Raw genomic sequence first — 21,898 nt, 5'->3', positions numbered from 1 at the left:
TATTCACTGTTCATTAGTGCATTGGGGATCTTGAATAAATCACCACTTTTTGTATGTTAGTTTCTTAAACTGTCCAAGTAGATAAGATTACATAAGTAGTTGCAATTATGCCGAGGCTTGTCAGATGTTTACACAAAGGTGTTTTAAGAATTTCTTGAAGGGGCTAAGTGGGTAAGGAAAGTGAGTGGGTGGGGTCTTTTGTCCTTTGAAAAGCCCTGTTTTTACACACACACACACACACACACACACACACACATTCACACACACTTTCACACACACTTTCACACACACACATAAACTTACACATAAACATGTACTTGTAAATTCTGTGTGAAAAAAATTTATTGCTTTAATAAAATTTAAAAACCATTGACTTTGTAAATCTAAAATATTTTGTTACTAACATTCTGTGATATTAAGAGCATAGATACATATAACCAAGTGCAGTGTACATATAACCCATATGATTGGGAAGAGAAGTTTTAAGGAACAAAACAGAGGCCAGTCCTCACCAGTGGGAATCTTTAAGTCTAAATCTCTTCTTTTCAGTTAGGAACAGGCTTTGAAATTAGAAACAGAAATCCAAGAGTAGCTGGAGAGTTTGTTCAGGTCTTGAAGAAGTGTAAATTATCTAAGATCTGTGACCAGGAGTAGTTCTGAAAATAAAAAATATTCTGTTTCTTTTGACTTCAATATTTTTTTTTTCCAACTAAGACCCAGAGTTACCTGGCCATGAAAATGTATACTTTTTTCATAGGTTTCAAAGGGCAATGCGAACAGTGATAAAAGGAAAGTAAAAGTAGCTGCAGAGTATTTTACAGTTAAGATAGCAAGTGCTTCTGTAAGATAATTGGATACTGAAATAGAAAAGGGTCTCTTTTCCCTTTCAAACTTAATACTATTAAAAATAATTAATACAACAACTAGAACAATGAGAATGGTATAGGTCATTAAGAAAATGAGTTATCCAAAGGAAAAAAAACGATAGTATGGAGAGACAACATGATAGAAAACAGAATAGGAAGCTCCAGGAATCAGTTCCTTCACCAAAACAACTATTGAGCTGGTAAGAACTGCCTGAAGAGAGTTAAGAGAATGAGAAGACAAGCCACAGACTGAGAGAAAATATTTGTGAAAGATTCATCTGATAAAGGACTTATCCAAAATATACAAAGAACTCTTAAAACTTACCAATAAGAAAACCTAGTTAAGAAATGGACCAAAGACCTTAACAGACTTCTCACCAAAAAAGATGTACAGATGGCAAGTAAGCATATGAAAAGATGCTCCACATCATATGTCATCAGGGAAACGCAAATTAAAATGAGATACCACTACCAACCTAGTAGAATGGCCAAAATGGCCAAAATCTAGAACACCAATATCACAAAATGATGGCAAGTATATGGAGCAACAGGATCTCTTCTTCATTGCTGGTAGAATGCAAAATGGTATAGTCACTTTGGAAGACAGTTTGACAGTTTCTTACAAAATTAAACGTATTTTACCAGATAATCCAGAATTTGTTCCCCTTGATATTTTTATCCAAAGGAATTGAAAACGTATGTCCACACAGAAACCTGCATGTGGATGTTTATAGCAGCGTTATTTATAGTTGCCAAAACTTGAAAGCAGCTAAAGGTGTCCTTCAGTAGGTAAATGCATCAATAAACTGCAGCACATCCAGACAGTGGAATATTATTTCTCAGTAAAACAAAATGTGCTAGCAATCTATCAAAAGACATGAATGAAGGAACCTTAAATGCATAATAGTATGTTTAAAAAGCCAATCTGTAAAGGCTTTCATAATACATGATTCCAAGTATATGACAGTATGGAAAAGGCAAAACTACAGAGACAGTAGAAAGATCGGGGGTGGGCATTAGGGGACGAATAATAGAGCACAGAAGATTTTTATGGCAGTGAAAATACACCGTATGATACTATAATGATGGATTCATTGCATTATACATTTGTCCAAACCCACAGAATTTACAACAAGAGTGAACCCTAATGTAAACTATAGAATTTAGGTTTATGATGTGTCAATGTAGGTTCATCTGTTGTAACAGTGTACTGCTCTGTTGCAGTATGTTGCTACGACAGAGTCTCTGCATGTGTGGGGGTAGGAGGTAATGGGAAATCTCTGTACCTTCCTCTTCATTTTGCTGTGGACCTAAAACTGCTCTAAAATTATAAAGGTTTTTTTAAGAAAAGAAAATAAAGATTATTGGTATAGATAACTACTTAAGTAAATATAAACACTAGTATATTTTATTTTTGATATGTAACTCCTCTTTCTTGTTTCCTATATTGTTTTAAAGCAAGTGCATACAACAATAACTATGTTACTGCACAAAAATAGAGTGGTAGAATTTGTGACAAATAACAACTAACAACATAAAGGTGGTAGCAGAGTTGGATAAGAGCAGCATTAATGTATTCTATTAAAGATACTTTGGTATCAATTCAAAATAAGTTGTTATAAAGTTAAAATGTGAACTGTAATCTTCATGGTAACCACTAAGAAAATAACTCAGAAAATATAAAGTAAAGGCAATGAAGAAGTGATTAAAATGGTACACTGGAAAAAATTTTTAAAACTTCAAAAGAAGGTAATATTGGAAAAATTGAAGAATAAAAATACGTAACAATAATAAATGGCAGAAACAATTACTCCATTATTAGTAATTACTTTAAATATAAACAGATTAAACTTACCAATTAATTTACAGATATTGTAAGAATGGAAGAAAACAACAACCATGATCCGACCAAGTGATGCTTGCAAGAGACTAACATTCAACCAAAAGATACAAAGAGGATAAAAGTGAAAGAATGGAAATAGATATTTCATACAAATAGTAACCAAAAATGAACCAGGATGGCTTTACTACTCTCAGAAAATATCAATTTTAAGACAAAAAATTTAGAAGAGGTAAAGAGGTACATTTTATATTGATGACAGAGTCAGTTCATCAAGAAGGGATATCAAGCATAAACATACATCTAACAGTAAAGCCTCAAAATATTTGAAGTAAAAATTCACAGAATTGAAGGGAAAAATAGACACTTCTCAATAATAGTTGGAGACTTTAAACCCCACCATCAATAATGGATAAAGCATCTTGAGTGAAGATCAATAAGGAAATAGAGAACTTGAACAATACTCTAAAAACAACTAGCCGTAATAATATACAGAAACACTCCACGTAACAATCGATTACACATTCTTGTCAACTACACATGGAACATCTTCCAGAATAAAGCAAATTTTAGGCCATCAAATAATTTTCAATAAACTTAAAAAGATTGAAGTAATAGAAAGTTCCATGTCTTGACTGCAATGGAATAAACCTAGAAAGAAATAAAAGAAAGGAAACTGGAATATTTACAAATATGTGGAAATTAAACAGCATACTCTCAATAGGTCAAAGAAGAATCACTAAGGAAACTATAATATACTTTGAAATGAATAAAAATGAAAACACATCATACCAAAACTTATGGGCTGCAGCAAACTACTAAAAGGACATCTATAGCTTTTATATATTTATTATTATTTATTTATATATATTTATACTTATTTATATTTATTATCTATATTAATGAGAAGAAAGATCTCAAATTAGCAACCTGCCTTTATACCTAAAGAGGTAGAAATATAAGGGCGAACCAACATAAAGTCATCAGAAGGAAGAAAATAATAAATATTGCAGTAGAGATAAATGAAATAGAGAATAGAAAACAATAGAATCAATGAAACCAAAATTTATTTCTTTTCATTATTAAAATGAACAGATGTTTAGCCAAACTCACTAATGAAGAGAGAGAGAGAGACACCCAAGTAACTAAAATTGGATATGAAAAAAGGAATATTACTCTCCATTTTACAGAAACTAAAAGGATCATAAGAGAATACTATAATCTGTTATAAACCAACAGCTTATACATTCAAGGACACATTTCTTGACATACATCCCAATTGCCTTTTAGCAGAAATGGAGAAGTCAATCCTCAAATTCACATGGAGCTGCAGTGGGCCTCCAATAGCTAAAACAATATTGAAAAAGAATTTAAAAAATTGGAGGAATTATGCTTCCGGATTTCGAAACTCACAACAAAGCTAAAATAATCAGAACAGTGTTGTACTGGTATAAAGATAGACATGTAGACCAGTTGAATGGACTTGACAGTACAGAACTAAACCCAAATATGTATCACTAATTGATGAGTCACCAAGCCTATTCAGTGGAGAAAGAATAGTCTTGTCAACATATGATGCTGGGACAACTGGATATCTACATGCAAAAGAATGAAGTTATATCACTCCATATACAGTAATTAATTGAAAGTGCATCAACATAAGAGCTAAAATTCTTAAATACTATTAGAAAAAATAGTAAATCTTTATGATCTCCGATTTGGCAATGAATTCTTGATTTGACAATGAAAGCATGATCAACTAAAGAAAAAAAATTGGACATTAAAGGACTTGATAACATTTTAGTGAGATGGACAAGGGAAAAGGAAGAGTCAAATTTGATCCCAACATTTTAAGGGGTTTACTCTTTGTGTTCTACACTCTATGAGTCTTGACAAATAATGACATGTTACCACCATTATAATATCATATAGAATAGTTTCACTACTCTAAAATTCCCCTCTGCTTAACCTATTCATCCTTCTCTGCCTGCTCTGAAACCAAGGCAATCTGTTCATTTTACTATCTCTGTAGTTTTGCCTTTTCCAGAATGCTTTGTAACTGGAATCATATGGTATGTAGCCTTTTCAGATTCACTTCTTTCAGTTAGCAGTTTGCATTTGTTTCCTCCATGCCTTTTAGGTCACTTTTAAGAGCTCTTTCTATATTATAGTTTTAGTTCAGTGGCTGTCATCTGTGCTTCATAGAGTTTTGTCCATATATTATTAATTATTTATGAATTTATTGACTTTGTTTTAGTATCTTTGGTTAACCAACATTTTTCAAAATATTTTTAGTCAATTAGATCAAATTAATATCTAGATTTATCTAACTTGCTTAACGTTCTCAAACAACTACGTGAACTTTCTTAGAGTTTACTAAAATTATTTAACATGTTTAACATTTGTTTAATCTAATTGAAAACTTTTGTAAATGTAGTAATACAGTGATCAAAATTAATATTTTCCTAAATGTACCAGGCTTATCTATAACATAATTTATCACTTTCTCATTAATTATGCCCAGTTTTGTCAAATATCAAATTTATACACATATTAAAAATTATTTCTGTAATCTTAAAGGGGAAAGGCTAAATGATAAATAACTGAAAAATATATATGGAAAATTAAAAATCAAAGACAGGTAGAATCACACAAATCACCAAATAGATAATTTTAGATAATCAATCCAGTGAATTATTGATTCAGGTATTCTGCTTTTTACATTTAGATATTATGTTTCACTGACCAGTTTCCCTTTGCCTTCATAGAGAGTATTATAACTGAAAGTCATTTGCCTACAGTGGTAACTAAATAAAAATTCTAGTGCTACACCTGGAAAAGACTAGAGGAGAGAGATATGGAATTGAGGGGTACAATATTCTCATAAAGATATAAATTTATAAATACATTTATGAAAATATCTTCCAGAATATAGTTAATATTAAACAATCTTATGATCATGTCTACTTATAAAAAACTATATGTTGAACAAGAATGTTGTAAAAATAATCAAAAATTTTTTGATTAGTATCATTGCCATACCTAAATTTGCCACATGCTTTTCAATCCTTTTCTCTTTATGCCCCCGAATCTTTAGCAGCAGTAGCAAGCCAACCTAGATAGATTGAACATTCTTTTACATTGCATGACGAAGAAAAAATGAAAACTAGTTAACCAAAACCAACGTGTTAACATAAAATAAGTTTAGAGAAATGGTCATTCAACTAATGGGCCATTTTCAAATTAGTACAAATTGAACAATTACTGAACTGGCAAGAATTAACTTGGATCAATGAAAATTGCTCTAACAATCCCATAAACATAATCTCATAGCATTTAAGTGGAAAGGAATTCATAGGGATGCAGAGGAGTACCACAAAATAAGACAGCCAATGAAAAAGATATTATAAATCTTTTATAAATTTATTATAAATTTGTATTTACCTAAAAAAAAAGACATGAAATATATAAGCCAAATTGCACAAACTAAAAGAGCCACAAAAAGGTGGTGATATATTTTAAAAGGATTTAATCAGAAACTGATTAGTAAAGCTGTCAGTTTTTCTAAGGATTCAGAAGATTTAAACAATATAATAAATGCAATTAATTTAAAATATATTTTAGAAGCTTTTGTCCAAAAATCATTACAAATTGAGCATCTACAGAATCAATGAAATAAACTATAAAATAAGACACACTATCTGAAAGACATATTCTCTGACTAAAAATGCCATATAATAAGAAAGTAACCATTAAGCAAAGTCTAAATACGTCATGGATTAATAGAAAATTACATTGGATGCTGAAATAGTTATCAATGAATGACGGGGGAGACATTATATAATATAAAAACTTGTGTATTACAACATAAGTGGAACATTAAAAGAAATTTTATAATTATAATTTTAAATCCATTAATTTAAAAATATTTAAAATGAGTTCAGTTTTTAAATCATAGGATATTAAATAATAGCTGTATTAACCTTTTGTAAATAAAAGGTAGTAATAAAATATTGAAATGGAATAAAATAAGGCTCAAAAATATCAAAAGATGATTTTAGGAAACAACAGATAAAATAGACATTCATATAGCAAGATGAGAGTGATCAAAAACAAAGAGAAGACAAAAATAAACATTATGAGCAATATGCCCACATAACAGGCAAGGTATTAACATCCACAATAAAAAATCTAATAAAATATGTGAGGAACTACAACTCAGTCAAAAATTGAGCAAAGGAAAAAGGTAGGAAATCTATATGGAGAATAAAAACCTTTTGAAAATAGGAACTCTTGAAGTGCTTGTGGGAGGGTAAATTTTTTGTAAAACCACCTTACCACCTTGGAGTGCTGCTTAGCAATTGTGCAAATCTCCATATACTGATTCAAATTACACATATATGCTAGAGACATTTGGTGGATTTAAATAAGGAAACATATAAGGATAATCATTTCAGTTTTTTGGTAATTGTAAACCTTTAAAAGGAATCTAAGAATCCATTAGTATGGGACTGGTTAAATTTTTAGATATTTATTCATTATAGATAGTTTTCAAAGCTAATATTGTCCCATGAAAAACAAGTTTCAAGAAAATATAGTTTTTGGAAATTTAATTAAAAATTAAAATATTGTATATGTTATTCATATATATATACATATCTATCTATCTATATATACACATACACACACACACACAGATATTAAATGGCTTTATGCATCCAAATTCATGATAGTGGTTGGCTTTAAGGAGGGATGCAAAGGAATAGGATTATGAAGACAAAGTGTAGGAAAATATTTTTTCCATTAAAATAATCTATATCATAATATTCTTTCTATATGACATACTGTAAAAGGCAAAACTGTAGATAGTAAAAAGATCATTGGTTGCCAGGGGTTAGGGAGAGAGAGGGATGAATAGCTGAACCATAGAAGATTTTTAGGGCAGTGGAAATACTCTGGATGATACTATGATGGTGAATACATGCTATCCCTATGGTTATGCAAACCTATAGAAAGTATCAATACAACAAGAGTGAAACCTAATGTAAACTATGACTGATGATAATGATGTGTCAGTATAGGTGCAAATCTCTGTACCTTCCTCTCAATTTTACTGTGAACCTAAAACTACTCTAAAAAAAGGTTCTTAAAATTTTTGAAAAATGTAAATTATCTAGGATGATGTAAGATTTGGTTTATAATTTTGAATAAGCATGATTTCTTCGAGGAAGTAGAGAGTAACTCAGATGATTACTTCTGGTATTGACCATAACGTCCATCAAGCCTTATAAGAAGGAAAATTCTAAAGCTCTTGGCAGCAGTTGTACACTTTCTGGTCTTGATGTTTACTAAGCTTGCTGCCTGAGATGTTGTCTCTCCCCAAATAGTAAGGGATCTGCAATGAGCATTTACCCTGGTTTATTATCCTGCAACTGACTTTTGCTGATTCCAGTGCTTGCCCTTTGGCTAGGGCCTGCTTTACTCACATCTGCATTCTGTGGTCAGATGATGGTACATATGGATATGTATTGTCATGAAGCTAAGCAGAGGAAGACAACCTGGGATAAATAGCCAAGTCTGAGACTTAAAAGGACAGTTCTTAGGATAAACTTACTCTGATACTCACATTACAGCTATCATAAAGATTATAAAAAGTAATTAGGCACCACTTCTGCTAGTGGCTATTGTTGGTGTGTGTGTTTAACAGCTTTGTCTACAGGTAAATTATAGCACTGTTTGCATGTTTATCAGTGCCTGTTTTCTATCAGTCTTTTGAAGCAGCCTCCGCTTCACGTTTGTATTCCTCTCTATATGGTACTTGTTATGTTGTTTTACCTTAAGCCAAAAAATAAATTAAAAAAAAGTCCAAAGTACAAGTTGAGGACACCTGATTTGTTATCTTGGTGTTCTAAGGGGTTTCTTTTAGTAGTTTGTTAATAATATATCAATCTCAAGTAGAGTGTGATCCAAGACTTCAATGATCTGGGTAAATCTGGATGTATGCAACAGGGAAAAATAACCCACAGAAGGGATATGATAGGAGATAGAGCCAGAGGAAATCTCACGGTTTACTGTCTTCTCTTTACTGTTGTACTACGCCACTATAAACGCACTATATAAGAATGGTATTTTTCATAATCTGCAATATTTAACAAAGGTAATTTCATGTTTTTTCTGCTTGTGTGCATACCTTATTCCTGCATTACCATGAATTTTTCTTTTAAAAACTCAACTACCTTCTTTTTTGCTTCATATAGCATTCTTTATTTGTCCTTTTCATTATTTTGACGGTCCTATAGAGTAATGCAATCATAAGAAAAATGTATAGCTTAAAATCATAGTTTGTCATTGGAAAACTAGCATGAGACACATAATAAGAGAATTCTCAGTAGGAACTTAGATGAACTGAGGGAGGCTTCTGCTTAGCTGACAATATTTAGGTTGTTGTCTGTTTTGTAATTTAAATTCCTCCTGCAGTTCTCTAAAGGACAGTAATTTAGATATATCATTTAAACTTCTACTGTCACACTGTCTTGCCACAGTTATTCAAGTTGAAGTGAAAAATTACTCCCCAGCTATTCTTAACCTGATATTTTATCAAATAAAGGAATATATGAATTGTTCTAGGGAGCATTTAAATAATAAATGAAAAGAATTCCAGATGAATACATTGTCCTTTTAAGTTAGAAAGGTTTCCTTTCTCAAAGGAACAATTAAGATGCCAAGGTGTCTCCATGTTGACTTATTAGTGTCACCAAAAGGAAGTAAATTGTTGGACAAATAACAAAGAAAATAGACATATGATCTTCATGTGAATTATTCATGCTCAGTAGATGTATTAGTTTCTGTTGAAATGTAAAGAACTATATATAGAAACACACACACATACTGCCACACTCAACACTTTAATAAATATTATTTGCCTGCAACATATTTTATACTAGTACAATTATGAATAAAAAAGAATTTAGAAACTAGGAATCTTAAGAAGGACCAGTCTGGCTCTCACTGGAACTTGAAATAAAAGTAGTAGGAACTCAATAGGAACTTGAAATAAAAGTAATCTGTGCACTCTTCCAATCCATCACTCAGATTTTCAACTGATATATCTATAAGGTTTTCTCTTATACTTATTTTTCTTTCTCCTCCTTTAATATAGAACAGTTAGTAAATTAATAATAAGAACCAAAATATGCATCATCAATCAATTTTTAAAAATCTTTGTTATTAACTAATTTATTATCTTTCCTCTTATTCCCTCAGTTAGGAAACATTTGTTTCCCAGAAACTTTGGAAAAGATAATAGCGATTTTTCATCAGACTAGCACAGTTCATAAGACCTGATGATTAAATCCTACTTGGTCTTTTTTCAAATATAGCAACTAAATTGTATGTTATATTGTATCCATTATCAGTTTCTTCGAAGAAGTATCAGGTATCCTTGAAAACAATTCAGGCTTTGAAATCGAATGTACCTGACTTAGTCTCAGTTCTCTCAATGTCTGCCCACATGAGCATAGGCAATAATTTCTGATCTTTAACTTCTTCAACTAGATTTTGTACTCTCGGGTTGCTCTGAACCTCTTTTTTTATGTTTATAATTTCATTTATTATTGAGGTATAATTGACATAACATTATATTAGTTTCAGATATACAAAATAATAGTTCAATATTTGTATACATTGTGGAACGATCAGCATAATATTGATGTCTAGTTAACATTTGTCGCCTTATATAGTTAACCCCCCAAATTTTCTTTCCTGTGATGAGAACTTTCAAGATTTACTCTCTGGCAACTTTCAAATATGTAATAGAGTATTATTAACTATGGTCACCATCCTGTACATTACTTCACCATGACTTATTTACTTTATAACTGAGAGTTTGTATCTTGACCCCCTTCACCCATTTGTAATTTAAATTACTCCTGCAGTTCTCTAAAGGACAGTAATTTAGATGTATCATTTAAACTGTTACTGTCACACTGTCTTCCCACAATTATTCAAGTTGAAGTGAAAAATTACTTACCCTTCAGCCTCTGGCAATCACCAGTCTGTTCTCTGTATCTATGAGCTTTTTGTTTGTGTTTTTGTTTTCAGATTCCACATATAAGTGAGATCATACAGTACTTGTCTTTCTCTGTCTGACTTATTTCACTTAGCATAATTCCCTCAAAGTCCATTCATGTTGTTGCAAATGGCAAGATTTCATTCTTTTTATGGCCGAATAATATTATATTATATATGTATATACCAAAATGTCTTTATCCATTCCTCCATCGATGGACACTTAGGTTGTTTCCAGGTCTTGGCTATTGTAAATAATGCTGCGGGGCTTCCCTGGTGGCGCAGTGGTTGAGAATCCGCCTGCCGATGCAGGGGACACGGGTTCATGCCCCGGTCCAGGAGGATCCCACATGCCGCGGAGCGGCTGGGCCCGTGAGCCATGGCCGCTGGGCCTGCGCGTCCGGAGCCTGTGCTCCGCAGCGGAAGAGGCCACAACAGTGAGAGGCCCACGTACTGCAAAAAAAAAAAAAAAAATAGTAATAATAAAAAAATAATGCTGTGATGAACATGGGGCATAGATCTTTTTAAGTTAGTGTTTTTATTTTCTTCAGATAAATACCCAGGAGTGGAAATGCTGGATCATTCTATGGTAGTTATATTTTTAATTTTTTGAGGAATCTTTGTACCGTTTTCTATAGTGGCTGCACCAATTTACATTCCCACCAGCAGTGCACAAGGAGTTCCCTTTTTCTCTACGTCCTTGCCAACACTTGTTATTTCCTGTCATCTTGGTAACTGCATTTCTAAAAGGTGTGAGGTAATATCTCACTGTGGTTTTGACTTGCATTTCCCTGAGGATTAGTGATGTTGAGCAGCTTTTCATGTACCTGTTGGCCATCTGTATGTCTTTTTTGGAAAAATATCTATTCAGATCTTCTGCCTACTTTTTAATCGAATTGTTGTTGTTGTTGTTGTTTTGCTGTTAGGTTGTATGAGTTCTTTGTATATTTTGGATGTTAACCCCTTACCAGATATATGATTTGTAAAAATTTTCTCCCACTTAGCAGGTTGCTTTTTCCTTTTATTGATAGTTTTCTTTGCTGTGCAGAAGCTTTTTAGTATGAGGCAGTACTGCTTGTCTATTTTTCTTTTGTTGCTTTTGCTTTTGATGTCAGATTAAAAAATCATTGCCAAGGCCTATGTCAAGAAGCTTACTGCTTAAGTTTTCTTCTAGGAATTTTATGTTTTCAGGTCTTACATTTAAGTCTTTAATCCATTTGGAGTTAATTTTTGTGTATGGTGTAAGATAGTCACCCAGTTTCATTCTCTGGCATGTAGCTGTCTAGTTTTCCCAACATCATTTATTAAAGATACAGTGCTTTCTCCATTGTACATTCTTGATTCCTTTGTCATAAATTAATTAACCATATATGTGTGGGTAAAAAATCTTAAAGCATTCTTTAAGTTTATGTGATAATTATTAATAATAAAATAAGTTAATCACCTGATAAAAGTAAGCAGTCCCAATAGTTCATAATATCATTATTGCTTTCTATTATTTTCACTTCAGTCATTGTCCTTTTTTCTCCCGTGAATAGAGTTATTTGTTTGCTTTAGTCAAATATTTAATTAAGAACCCTCCTTACCATGGACAATTTCCCCAACTCTTTATGACCTGGTGTCCCTATAATAGGACAATTTTAATACCTCTCTCACATTAGGACCAATATACCCACTTTACCTGAAATATGATTGGCTATATTGTCTGACTTATTTATTGAAAATGTATTAACAAATGATTATATATGATGTCATCTCTTTCCTAGGTACTTGGATCTCTCTGTTAAAATAGAGACCTTCTGGATCATTCAAATGGTAGGAATTTCGGGGTTATTCCTTTTAAGGTCTTTTAAAATTTTCCTTTGTGTAGTGAAAGTCCTAACTAGTCATTTTTAGTTAATATCTCATATTGCTGAAAAAAATACATAAGCAGCTAGCTGGTAAGGTTATCTCCCACAAAGATCTCTTCCATCTCTGGGACTGATGATTCAAATGGGACATAAAGATGTCGGTACATTTGTGTTACCACTAGAATGTTTAAATTTTGTCTCAAAATCAATCTCATGGGCTTTATTCACATATTGACGTTTCGTTGGTTAATGCCCTAAATTGTCCCTGAAAAGTTGTATCTAATGTATGGCAGGATTACAGGACACTAAAACACTACTACTACCTTTGCCTTTAAAGGAGTTGATAATGCAGTTGATTATTTTAGTTAAGACTATTGTGAGAATAGTATTGGATAATATTGGGTTGGCTAAAAAGTTCATTTGGGTTTTTCTGTAACGTCTTATGGAAAACCCAAATGAGCTTTTTGGCCAACCCAATAAATATTCACATTTAAATTTGGAAATTATTAACCTTAATTAAAAATTCATTCAATTTTATTCTTCCTAAATTGTTATAGTATATGCAGACTTGATATTGGTCAGTGTTAAAACATTGGTGTTGCATAAATATATCTGTAAAAAATATATTTACTTCTCAGTCTTGTAAAATGCAAAAAATGCCTTCTAGACTGTACACCTCCATCATCAAATAGAGTTGGGACTCAAAAGTATGAATAATATTGCACAGTATATTCCTAAATCTGTTGATACAGTTCATAGGCATATGATAGCATTTAAGTTATGTCATACCAATCTTTTATGTGCTGAATAAAATTTGGCTAGGAGGATGTGTTACAATTTTCTATTATAATTGTGGATTTGTGAATTTCTTATAAGTTTGTGGGTTTTATCTGTATTTTTTCTTTGTATAATTTGACTATATTTTAGTTACATATATATATGACTCTTTTTAAATATTACTTGTATACCCTGACTTTTCTTAGTATGTATTTTTCTACTTGATATTTTTGTCTTAAGTTAATTTTTTATTATAAATATTGAGGCACAAGAATTTTCTTGGGAGGGAGATTCCTCTTTTTCAGGTTTTTCTTCTATCCATTAATTTCTACTTATTCTGTGAAGGTGTGCTGAGTTTTATTACTTAAAACAGTACATAGATACAAGGGAAGTGCTCTCATTTTTAATAGATGAGATTATAGTGACTATAGGGATATATTGCAGTTATTATCACCTTAAGTTGTGTTTTTTATTTGCTGTGCTTTTTGTTACTTTTTCCAATTTCTTAATTTTGTAGGATTGATAAAGTCCTTTTTATATAGACTTTTTTCTTTAATGGTTTATAAAATACACGTATTAGTTTTTCCATAGCATATTTAATATTTTAGCATGAATATGTTAATTTGTAATTAAAATTAATTAGAATCTTTGGCCTCTTGTAGAATAATAGTCAGAGGGCAAAGATTTCTCTTTGAACTTCTCTTTTCCTTTTCTATATTATTTATATCTATACTTTCCAGTTTGTTTTGAATGGAAGATTTGCATTATTATTGATTGATTAATTAATTAATTTAATGTTTAAAATAAATATTATTTGTACCTTCTGATTTGCAATATGAATTTCTTTGTTCACCCTAGCTTCCCCCTCCTTTTTTTAATTTCTGGATTAATTTTTCTACTGAATTAATTTTTCATTTTAATGAATGATAGTCTTTAGTAATCCATTTACTCAGGGTCTCTAGATAGTACATTTCTGCATCATTTCCCCAATATGTTGACAGTGTACTCTTTCACTTGAACGACAGTAGAGAGTAACTGAATGCTAATTTACCGTTATTTTCCATTCACTCTGAAGCTATGACTCCAGTGTTTACTGATTCATTCCTGCTTATAACATATCTGCTATTAATTTGATTGTTGTACTTTTTCAGATCAGTCTTTTCTCTTTGATTTTCATATTTGTCTTTATATTTGATGTTCAACTTCACTATGCAATGATTAAGTGATGATTTTTCTAAAATTAACTTAGCTCTGCTAATGTAACCTGATAATGCTTTCAATCTGAGGATTTATATATTATTTAATGTTAAAAAATATTTAATCATAATATTCCTTTATTTTTAAGTAGTCTCCAAATATTCCTTTATCCTCATTGTCAGTATTCCCTCCCTCGATAACTTATTTTAACTATGTGGTGGAGCTACTCATTCTAGCCACAGTTATTTCTCTTCATGTTTCATTTCACACTGTTTATTCTGCAATTCACTAAATATTTTTTCAGCTGCATTGTGTCTAATATTTATTCTGTTAACTGTATGTGAATTTTTATGTGAACATCTGAATATTTTCATTTCTCAGATCTTTTCTTCATACTTATCATTTCTTATTTGTATATTTTCTATTGCTATTTAATGAATTACCAAACTTTACTGGCTGAAAAAAAAACACACTTTCATTGTCACAGCTTCTGTGAACCAGGAGTCCTGTCATGGCTTAGCTGGACACTGCTCCAGGTCTTAAAATGCTATGGTCAAAGTGTGGGCCAGCCTGCATTTTCTTTTGGTAACTTGACTGGGGAAGAATATGATTCCAAGTTCATTTAGGTTACTGTCAGGATTCATTTCCTTGTGACTCTATAACTGAGGCCCTCGGATTCTTCTTACTGACCATTGACTTGTGGGCTCCACAAGGTTCTGGAAGCTGCCCACAAGGATCTCATAGAGATCCTTTCACAGCATGGAAGCTTACTTCTTCAAGGCCAGCAGAAGAATACCTCTATCACTATCTTTCTCTCCACAGTGGCTAGGAGTCTTACATAACAAACACAATCATGGGAGTGACATCCCATTATCATTGTCAAGTTCTATTGATTAGAAGCAAGTTACAGATTCCACCTGTACTCCAGGAAGTATACTAAGCGTGACTCATTTAGGGTCACCTATTATGTGTTCACTACATTATTTAATAAATTTCTTTATTCACTGCATGTTTTCTACTCTTCATACTTTGAGACATCCTCAACAATATTCATGGTCCTCTGGGGAATGCCACATAATATTTCTATCTATTGATGTTTAATATCCTTAATTTTTTGCATTTTCTGTTAAAAAAGGTAATGCTTGTTTGAAAGCTTATGAGCTCTGTAATTTTTATTTGAAAGTTCATGTTATATGAGATTATTTTTCTTCGTTGTATTTCATCTTCTTGCATGATATTTCATTTGACTCTTTGCTGTCATCTATGTTGCAGATTCCTGACGTGGGTCTTATGTTAGGAAACTCAGAGTTTTGTACTACATGAAGAACAGCCTATCTGCCAAAACTAACTTATCTGTGAGGCACAGGTGGCATAGTACCTAGAGCCTACAATATTCTAGGGGCCTAGGGAAATGTTTTCATTTTAATATCTTTTAAAATCAGAAGAAAAATGAATATAAGAAGAAACATATAGCAATGAATTTAGCCTGGCTTATATTCATTTTTATACTAGCACAGTCATAATATATAAGTTCTAATATATATATTTATATTTTACTGAGGAAGGGACCCACACAGACAAAATTCCTAGAACTCATAACAGCCGTGATACTGTCCCACTGGACATTTTAGCCATATATAGTATTGGCTTATACTCTTCTCATTTCCAGAAGGAGAAAAATCAATGTTCTTTGATACTTGCAGATCATTTCATTGAACTATTTTAGAACCCCATTCACTTGCTCAGTCCTGGGTCACAGTTTCTATCACCATTTAAGAAATCCAGATCTGATTTCCTGTCTCTCATTAGGCTTGCTTTAATACCTCTGTCTGTGTATGCCTGTGTAGGCTGATCCTTATTTTCTGTTTTCCAGTGTCACTGGCTTTTTCCATCCATGACTGTCCATTTCTTCTCAGACCCATTATATTAGTTACTGTCTCTTATTTTTTTTCAAGTGTAGCTGTTTGCTTTTTTTTCAAGTGTAGCTGTTTGTAGCTGAATGTATAGTTAAATCTTTTTTATCTGGCATTTCTTTGAATTAGGAGAAAATGTGGGTCACTATGCTTTTGTTCAGTCTGCCATCTTGACAAGTAATCTCATTTGTCTTCCAAGGGAAACAGTTTTTTTACAGTCTTGCTTGTGTCCAAAATAGTATTAAAATCATTTAAAAAGTTATTAGTGACTTCCAAATTTCCAAACTAAATGATGTTTTCAAAGTCATTATCTTCAATGATGTTTTTACAGATTTTTATTATTTTAAGCTGACTTTAGCACAAGAAGACCCTGAATACAAAATTTTTAAATAAATGAATCAATGACATCTCACACATCTTGTCTGACAAAATAAAGCTTCTGTGTTCTCTATTTCCCCTCTCTTACCACCTAAATTAGTGTGCTGGATCTTCAACATTAGCCACCCTAGATCCATTCACTGCTCTATGTATCTGTTTTTGAGCCAGGAGACTGTCCTATGTACAAAACTGACCCTCTTGCCCTCGATCATATGATTGAATTTAGCCAATGACAGGTGCTAGTAGAAGATTGAAGTGAGGAAGTACTCAAAGCATTTATTCCCTAATATCCTTCTCTACTATTATATGAATTGTTAGTGGTTGTGTTCTAAGGCATCTATTATTTTCCTTCAGCCCTTGCCTCTAATTTTAGCTATTGCTCTCTCCATGTTCTGGCAAAGGCATCCCTCTAGGACCTCCTCATTCTTTGTTGGTGTGCCTTAATCCTATTCATACTTTTATAGATGGTCTCTTCATTAAACTCTCTCAATTACCCCATTTACATATGACATTTGTTTCTAGCTTAAAACTATAATTTGTATTATATGGGAGTTTATGTTACATGGGGGTTACAACAAAGCTTTAACCTTAGACTTCTCTTAGTATGTTTAGAGGATAACTTGATAATCTTCTCTATAGCCATAACTTCAACTCTCATCAGGAAGTGGGCAACTTATATAGCTTTACTATGCAAATGATTCTCTCTCTAGCACCTCAAATATAATATTTCTAATACTAAATGTTTGTCTATCTCCATTCATACAAAGATTTAATCTTCCTGAATTCCCTCCCTTGCTATTTGTTGCCAATATCATTCTACCAGAACTCAAACTGATTATTTCTAGCTGGACATTATAATAAAAAGTGAATAATTATTTTAAAATATTTTAATTATTTAAGCTATTTTATATAAAGCTGTCAGATTAACCTTTCTAAATTATAGTTTAGATCTGCATCACATTATATGGTAATCATTAGCATCATGTGGCTATTAAAATGTAAATTAAGATGAAATTAAAACTTATTCACACTATCACTGTTTCAACACTTGATAGACATATGCGATCAGCACCTTCCATACTGACTGTATATATGAATATTTCCAGCATTGCAGACAGTTTGGTTGGCTTAGGTTATCACAGTTCTCTTAAAAAATAATCCATATTTTTTCATTGCCCACTGATTAATTCCAAATACTTTTGTCTGGCATTCAAGGCCACCACAGTCTTTTTATAATTTGCTTATCCTAGGTGATTAGCGAAAGATAAGCTTGGAATTTTATATTAAGGTGAAGAGTATGGAGCTTTTATAATAGTAATAAGGAAAAAAGAAAGGGGAAGGTCCCAAGGTACAACTTTCACCTTTCAAGGTCCAGGTCTGGCTAAGGGAAGGGGGTCCCTGCGGAGGGTGGGGGTTACTCTGCCCCAGAGCGTTCGTCCAGCACTCAGTCTGGGTCCTCCCATCAGTGCCCAGGCCTGGCTGAAGAGGCAGATCACAGTTGGTGGCTCTCTCAGGGCCAGGTCCCCAGACCCTGCCCAGCTGTCATTGCTGAGGGAACCAGGCACCCAGGACCCAACTGGCCCTCAGGCTCCTCAGGCCACCCAAAAGGTGGGGGCCAGGGTCTGTGTCCCATGCAGACTTCCGCTGCCATTAGGTCGCAAAGGAAGGGATGGGGGGACACATTCACAGCCGCCACAGGGCCTGGGCCTGGCCAGTGGGCGGTTCTGGCGAGGGCTCTGGAGCCCTGCAGGACACACCCCCAGCCTGTTTTCTGGGTCCCCAAGGTCACCCGCCAGCCCGAGGCCGGGTGAGCTGGAGGGCCCCAGGGAGAAGGCCGGGATTTGCCTCTTACCTCACTCTCCACCTGACAACCTGCTGACAGTTGGCCTAATCCCCTCTAATGGTCGCTCTTTGACAGTTGCTCGCTTGGGGGTGGGCCACTGCAGCGCCGACCAATGGGTGAATAGCCCACTAACTGTCACTCATTGACAGATGCTTGCTTAGGGGAGGGGCCCACTGCGGCACCGACCAGTGGCTGAGCAGGACCTCTAACACGGCTCTAACTGTTGCACATTAATGGTCTCCCGGTAACCGTTGCCTGGTAACAGGGTGCTTGTGGGGGGGGGGTAACGGCGGGCAGCAATGACAGAGTGCTAAGGGGGCTGCACACTGCAGTGCTCTATTACAACTTAACCAATTTTCTTTGCTTCTCCATGAAGATAAGTGGTGGCATCTGGAAGTTGAACCCATTTACCTGATTGCTTGGTCTCATGTATAACTTTTTCCAAGTTTGTTTGTATATTGGTAGTTCACAGAAGTTATAGTAAACAGAGACTGAATTCTAGCCTGTGATAACTTTTTCTGGGAAAAACTTTAAAGAAAATTTTTATTGGAGAATAGTTGATTTACAATGTTGTATTAGTTTCAGGTGTACAAAGTGAATCAGTTATACATATACATATAGCCACTCTTTTTTTTTTAGATTCTTTTCCCATATAGTCCATTACAGAGTATTGAGTAGAGTTCCCTGTGCTATACAGCAGGTTTTTATTATCTCTTTTATGTATAGTAGTATGTATATGTCAATCCCAGTCTACCAATTTATCCCTCCCCCCTTATCCCCTGGTAACCATAAGTTTGTTTTCTACATCTGTGACATCTGTGACAGCATCAGGTCTTCTGGGGTCTTCTGGATATCTGCTAAGGCGTTACACTCACTTGCAGCAAATTTATAGTTCTGTTCTGTTTTGTAAATAAGTTTATTTGTACCCTTTTTTTTTTAGATTCCACATATAAGCAGTATCATATATTTGTCTTTCTGTGTCTGACTTACTTCACTCAGTATGACAATCTCTAGGTCCATCTATCTTGCTGCAAATGGCATTATTTTGTTCTTTTTGTTCTTATTCCACTGTATATATGTGCCACATCTTCTTTATCCATTCCTCTGTTGATGGGGAAAAACACTTATGATGAGATTCAGCTCCTTTTGTGTAATCACCTGGATTGGCAGGTAGAACCCAGGGTTGATATGGGATGTAGGTTGGAGATGAGAAAATAATGAAGCCTCTGGATACTTGGATGTGAAAATATGAGACCATATCTTGTGGCAGAAGTTGAGATATTGACTGGTGTCCTAGAATGCATGCTCAGTTCTGTGATGTAAAAATTTTATTAAGAGCTGTGTAGATGATACTGTAAGAAAAAGGTTGAACTCCTTAAAATTTTTAGCATAAAAAAATGGACTGCTTACAGAGCTGTCCACAGAGTTAATGAATGACACTTTTCTCTCCTAATTGCTCATTTAACTAAGTCTGAAAGTCAGATCAGAAACTTTTGGCTTTAGGCTGGTTAACATAATCTTGATCCAGAATCAATTAAAAAACAAAAAGCAAAACAATAGACAGTTAAACATGCTTAAATATTGGTGAAAAAATGAAACAGTGGGGTCTAAAATGAAGGGATGAGGCAGAATCATTGCATATATCTTTTTTCATTCTGATAGCATTACTAAATCCACTTTGTTGAGCTTCTCTGGTGATGTCTGGGCAAAACTGTGACCATTTCACGTAATTCCAAATCCATCACAGATTCTAAGATATCTTAAAGAAATACTCTTGCAATTCAGTCTTGCTAAAAGAGTGGTGTTGGCGGTTAATGTTAAAATGAGAATGTTGGAATCATTCCAAACTCTCTGGCAGTGGTAGTTATGTTGTTACCTAACATGAACAAGGTGTATTCATTAATTGGTCTGCTCTATACTCCTGAGTAGTAAATGAATTGGGAGACCCAAAGGTTCCTATCTGTAGAGGTGTAATGTATGCAGCACTGGCTGCTGGGGAAGTAGTCAATCTGTAATTTTGCTATTCAGGAAGGCAGAGGAGTATCAGAGAGAAAGATTAGATGGGATGATAAAAGTTGTATCCTCATTATAAATTTGCTGCAAGTGAGTGTAACGCCTTAGCAGATATCCAGAAGACCCCAGAAGACCTGATGCTGTCAGCAAAGGAAAATAAGATTATTTAACCATCTTGCCCTGAGGCTGCTCTTTGACTATTAGGGCTTCCAGTAACACACCATCATTCATCCCCCTGAGATACATGATGACTTCCATTGATGGCAAGGAATCCATAAAAATGCATTATTGACATTAAGCACCACTATATTTATCTTGCTTTTATCAGTTGAATCTTATTTTTTACTGATTAAAAGTCTTCTGTTATTCTAATTTGGTTGCTATTTAATTTTTTTCTCTCAGTTTTTAATATTTTTCCCTTTATTCCGGGTATTTTGTCATTTCATTATGTTATATCTGTGTGTAAAAAAATTTGTGTTCCTCTTGCTTGGTACTTGGTATGCTCTCCATCTGAAGAAGACTAATGAGAGGAGTGGCCAAGATGGTTGAATATAAAGAAGACAAATAAAGAAACCATTTGTTTTTTCATCAATTTTGAAAAAAAGTTCAGCTCAGATTGTCCAGGATATTACTTTCCTATAATTCTTGCTCGTCACTCCTGCTAGGTTCCCAATGGGTGGTGCTGGACCTCCTGAGCTGAACTTCTATATTTGTGAATATCTGTGTTGTAACTTTATATGTTTGTGGCTTGCCTAAAGTATTTTTTAAAGTAATTATCTTGTGTGTATATATACATAGAGGCATCCATATATTTCTATCTCTGCAAACACATGCACACACACTCAAAATCCAGGTTCATTATTCTTTATATATAGTAGTTTTTATTAAGATCTGGCTATATTTGTTTCCCGTTATTTAGAAGCATTATTTTTATGTGTGTGTTCATACACATGCATGTGTGTGTACACATATTCTGTTGTCATTTTGACGTAGAGTTGGGTATTTCACATGTAAACTCATAGCATCATCTTGATTAGAAATTTGCTGTTTAAATGTAGGGATGTTTTCCTCAAGTGGAAATTTGGAAATGTTTTGATAATACATGAGATAGTTTAATTTAAATCTTGATAATTCCATTTCCCATTATATCTTTG

General features: G+C 33.5%; 1 long non-coding RNA gene across 1 annotated transcript; it reads right to left on the bottom strand.

The window, feature by feature from the left end:
- Positions 1–1,514: 1,514 nt before the first annotated feature.
- On the bottom strand, positions 1,515–18,782 carry LOC125964113 (uncharacterized). The gene is made up of 3 exons (XR_007476803.1): positions 18,741–18,782; positions 5,749–5,821; positions 1,515–1,580 (listed from the first exon to the last, which is right to left on the bottom strand). It is a non-coding gene; the product is annotated as an uncharacterized LOC125964113 (long non-coding RNA).
- Positions 18,783–21,898: the final 3,116 nt, after the last annotated feature.

Source organism: Orcinus orca, chromosome 1 (assembly GCF_937001465.1).
Source record: "Orcinus orca chromosome 1, mOrcOrc1.1, whole genome shotgun sequence".
In the NCBI taxonomy this organism is placed as follows: domain Eukaryota; kingdom Metazoa; phylum Chordata; class Mammalia; order Artiodactyla; family Delphinidae; genus Orcinus; species Orcinus orca.
The sequence above is the reverse complement of the archived record's forward strand: the minus strand, read 5'-3'. Positions and strand labels throughout refer to the sequence as shown.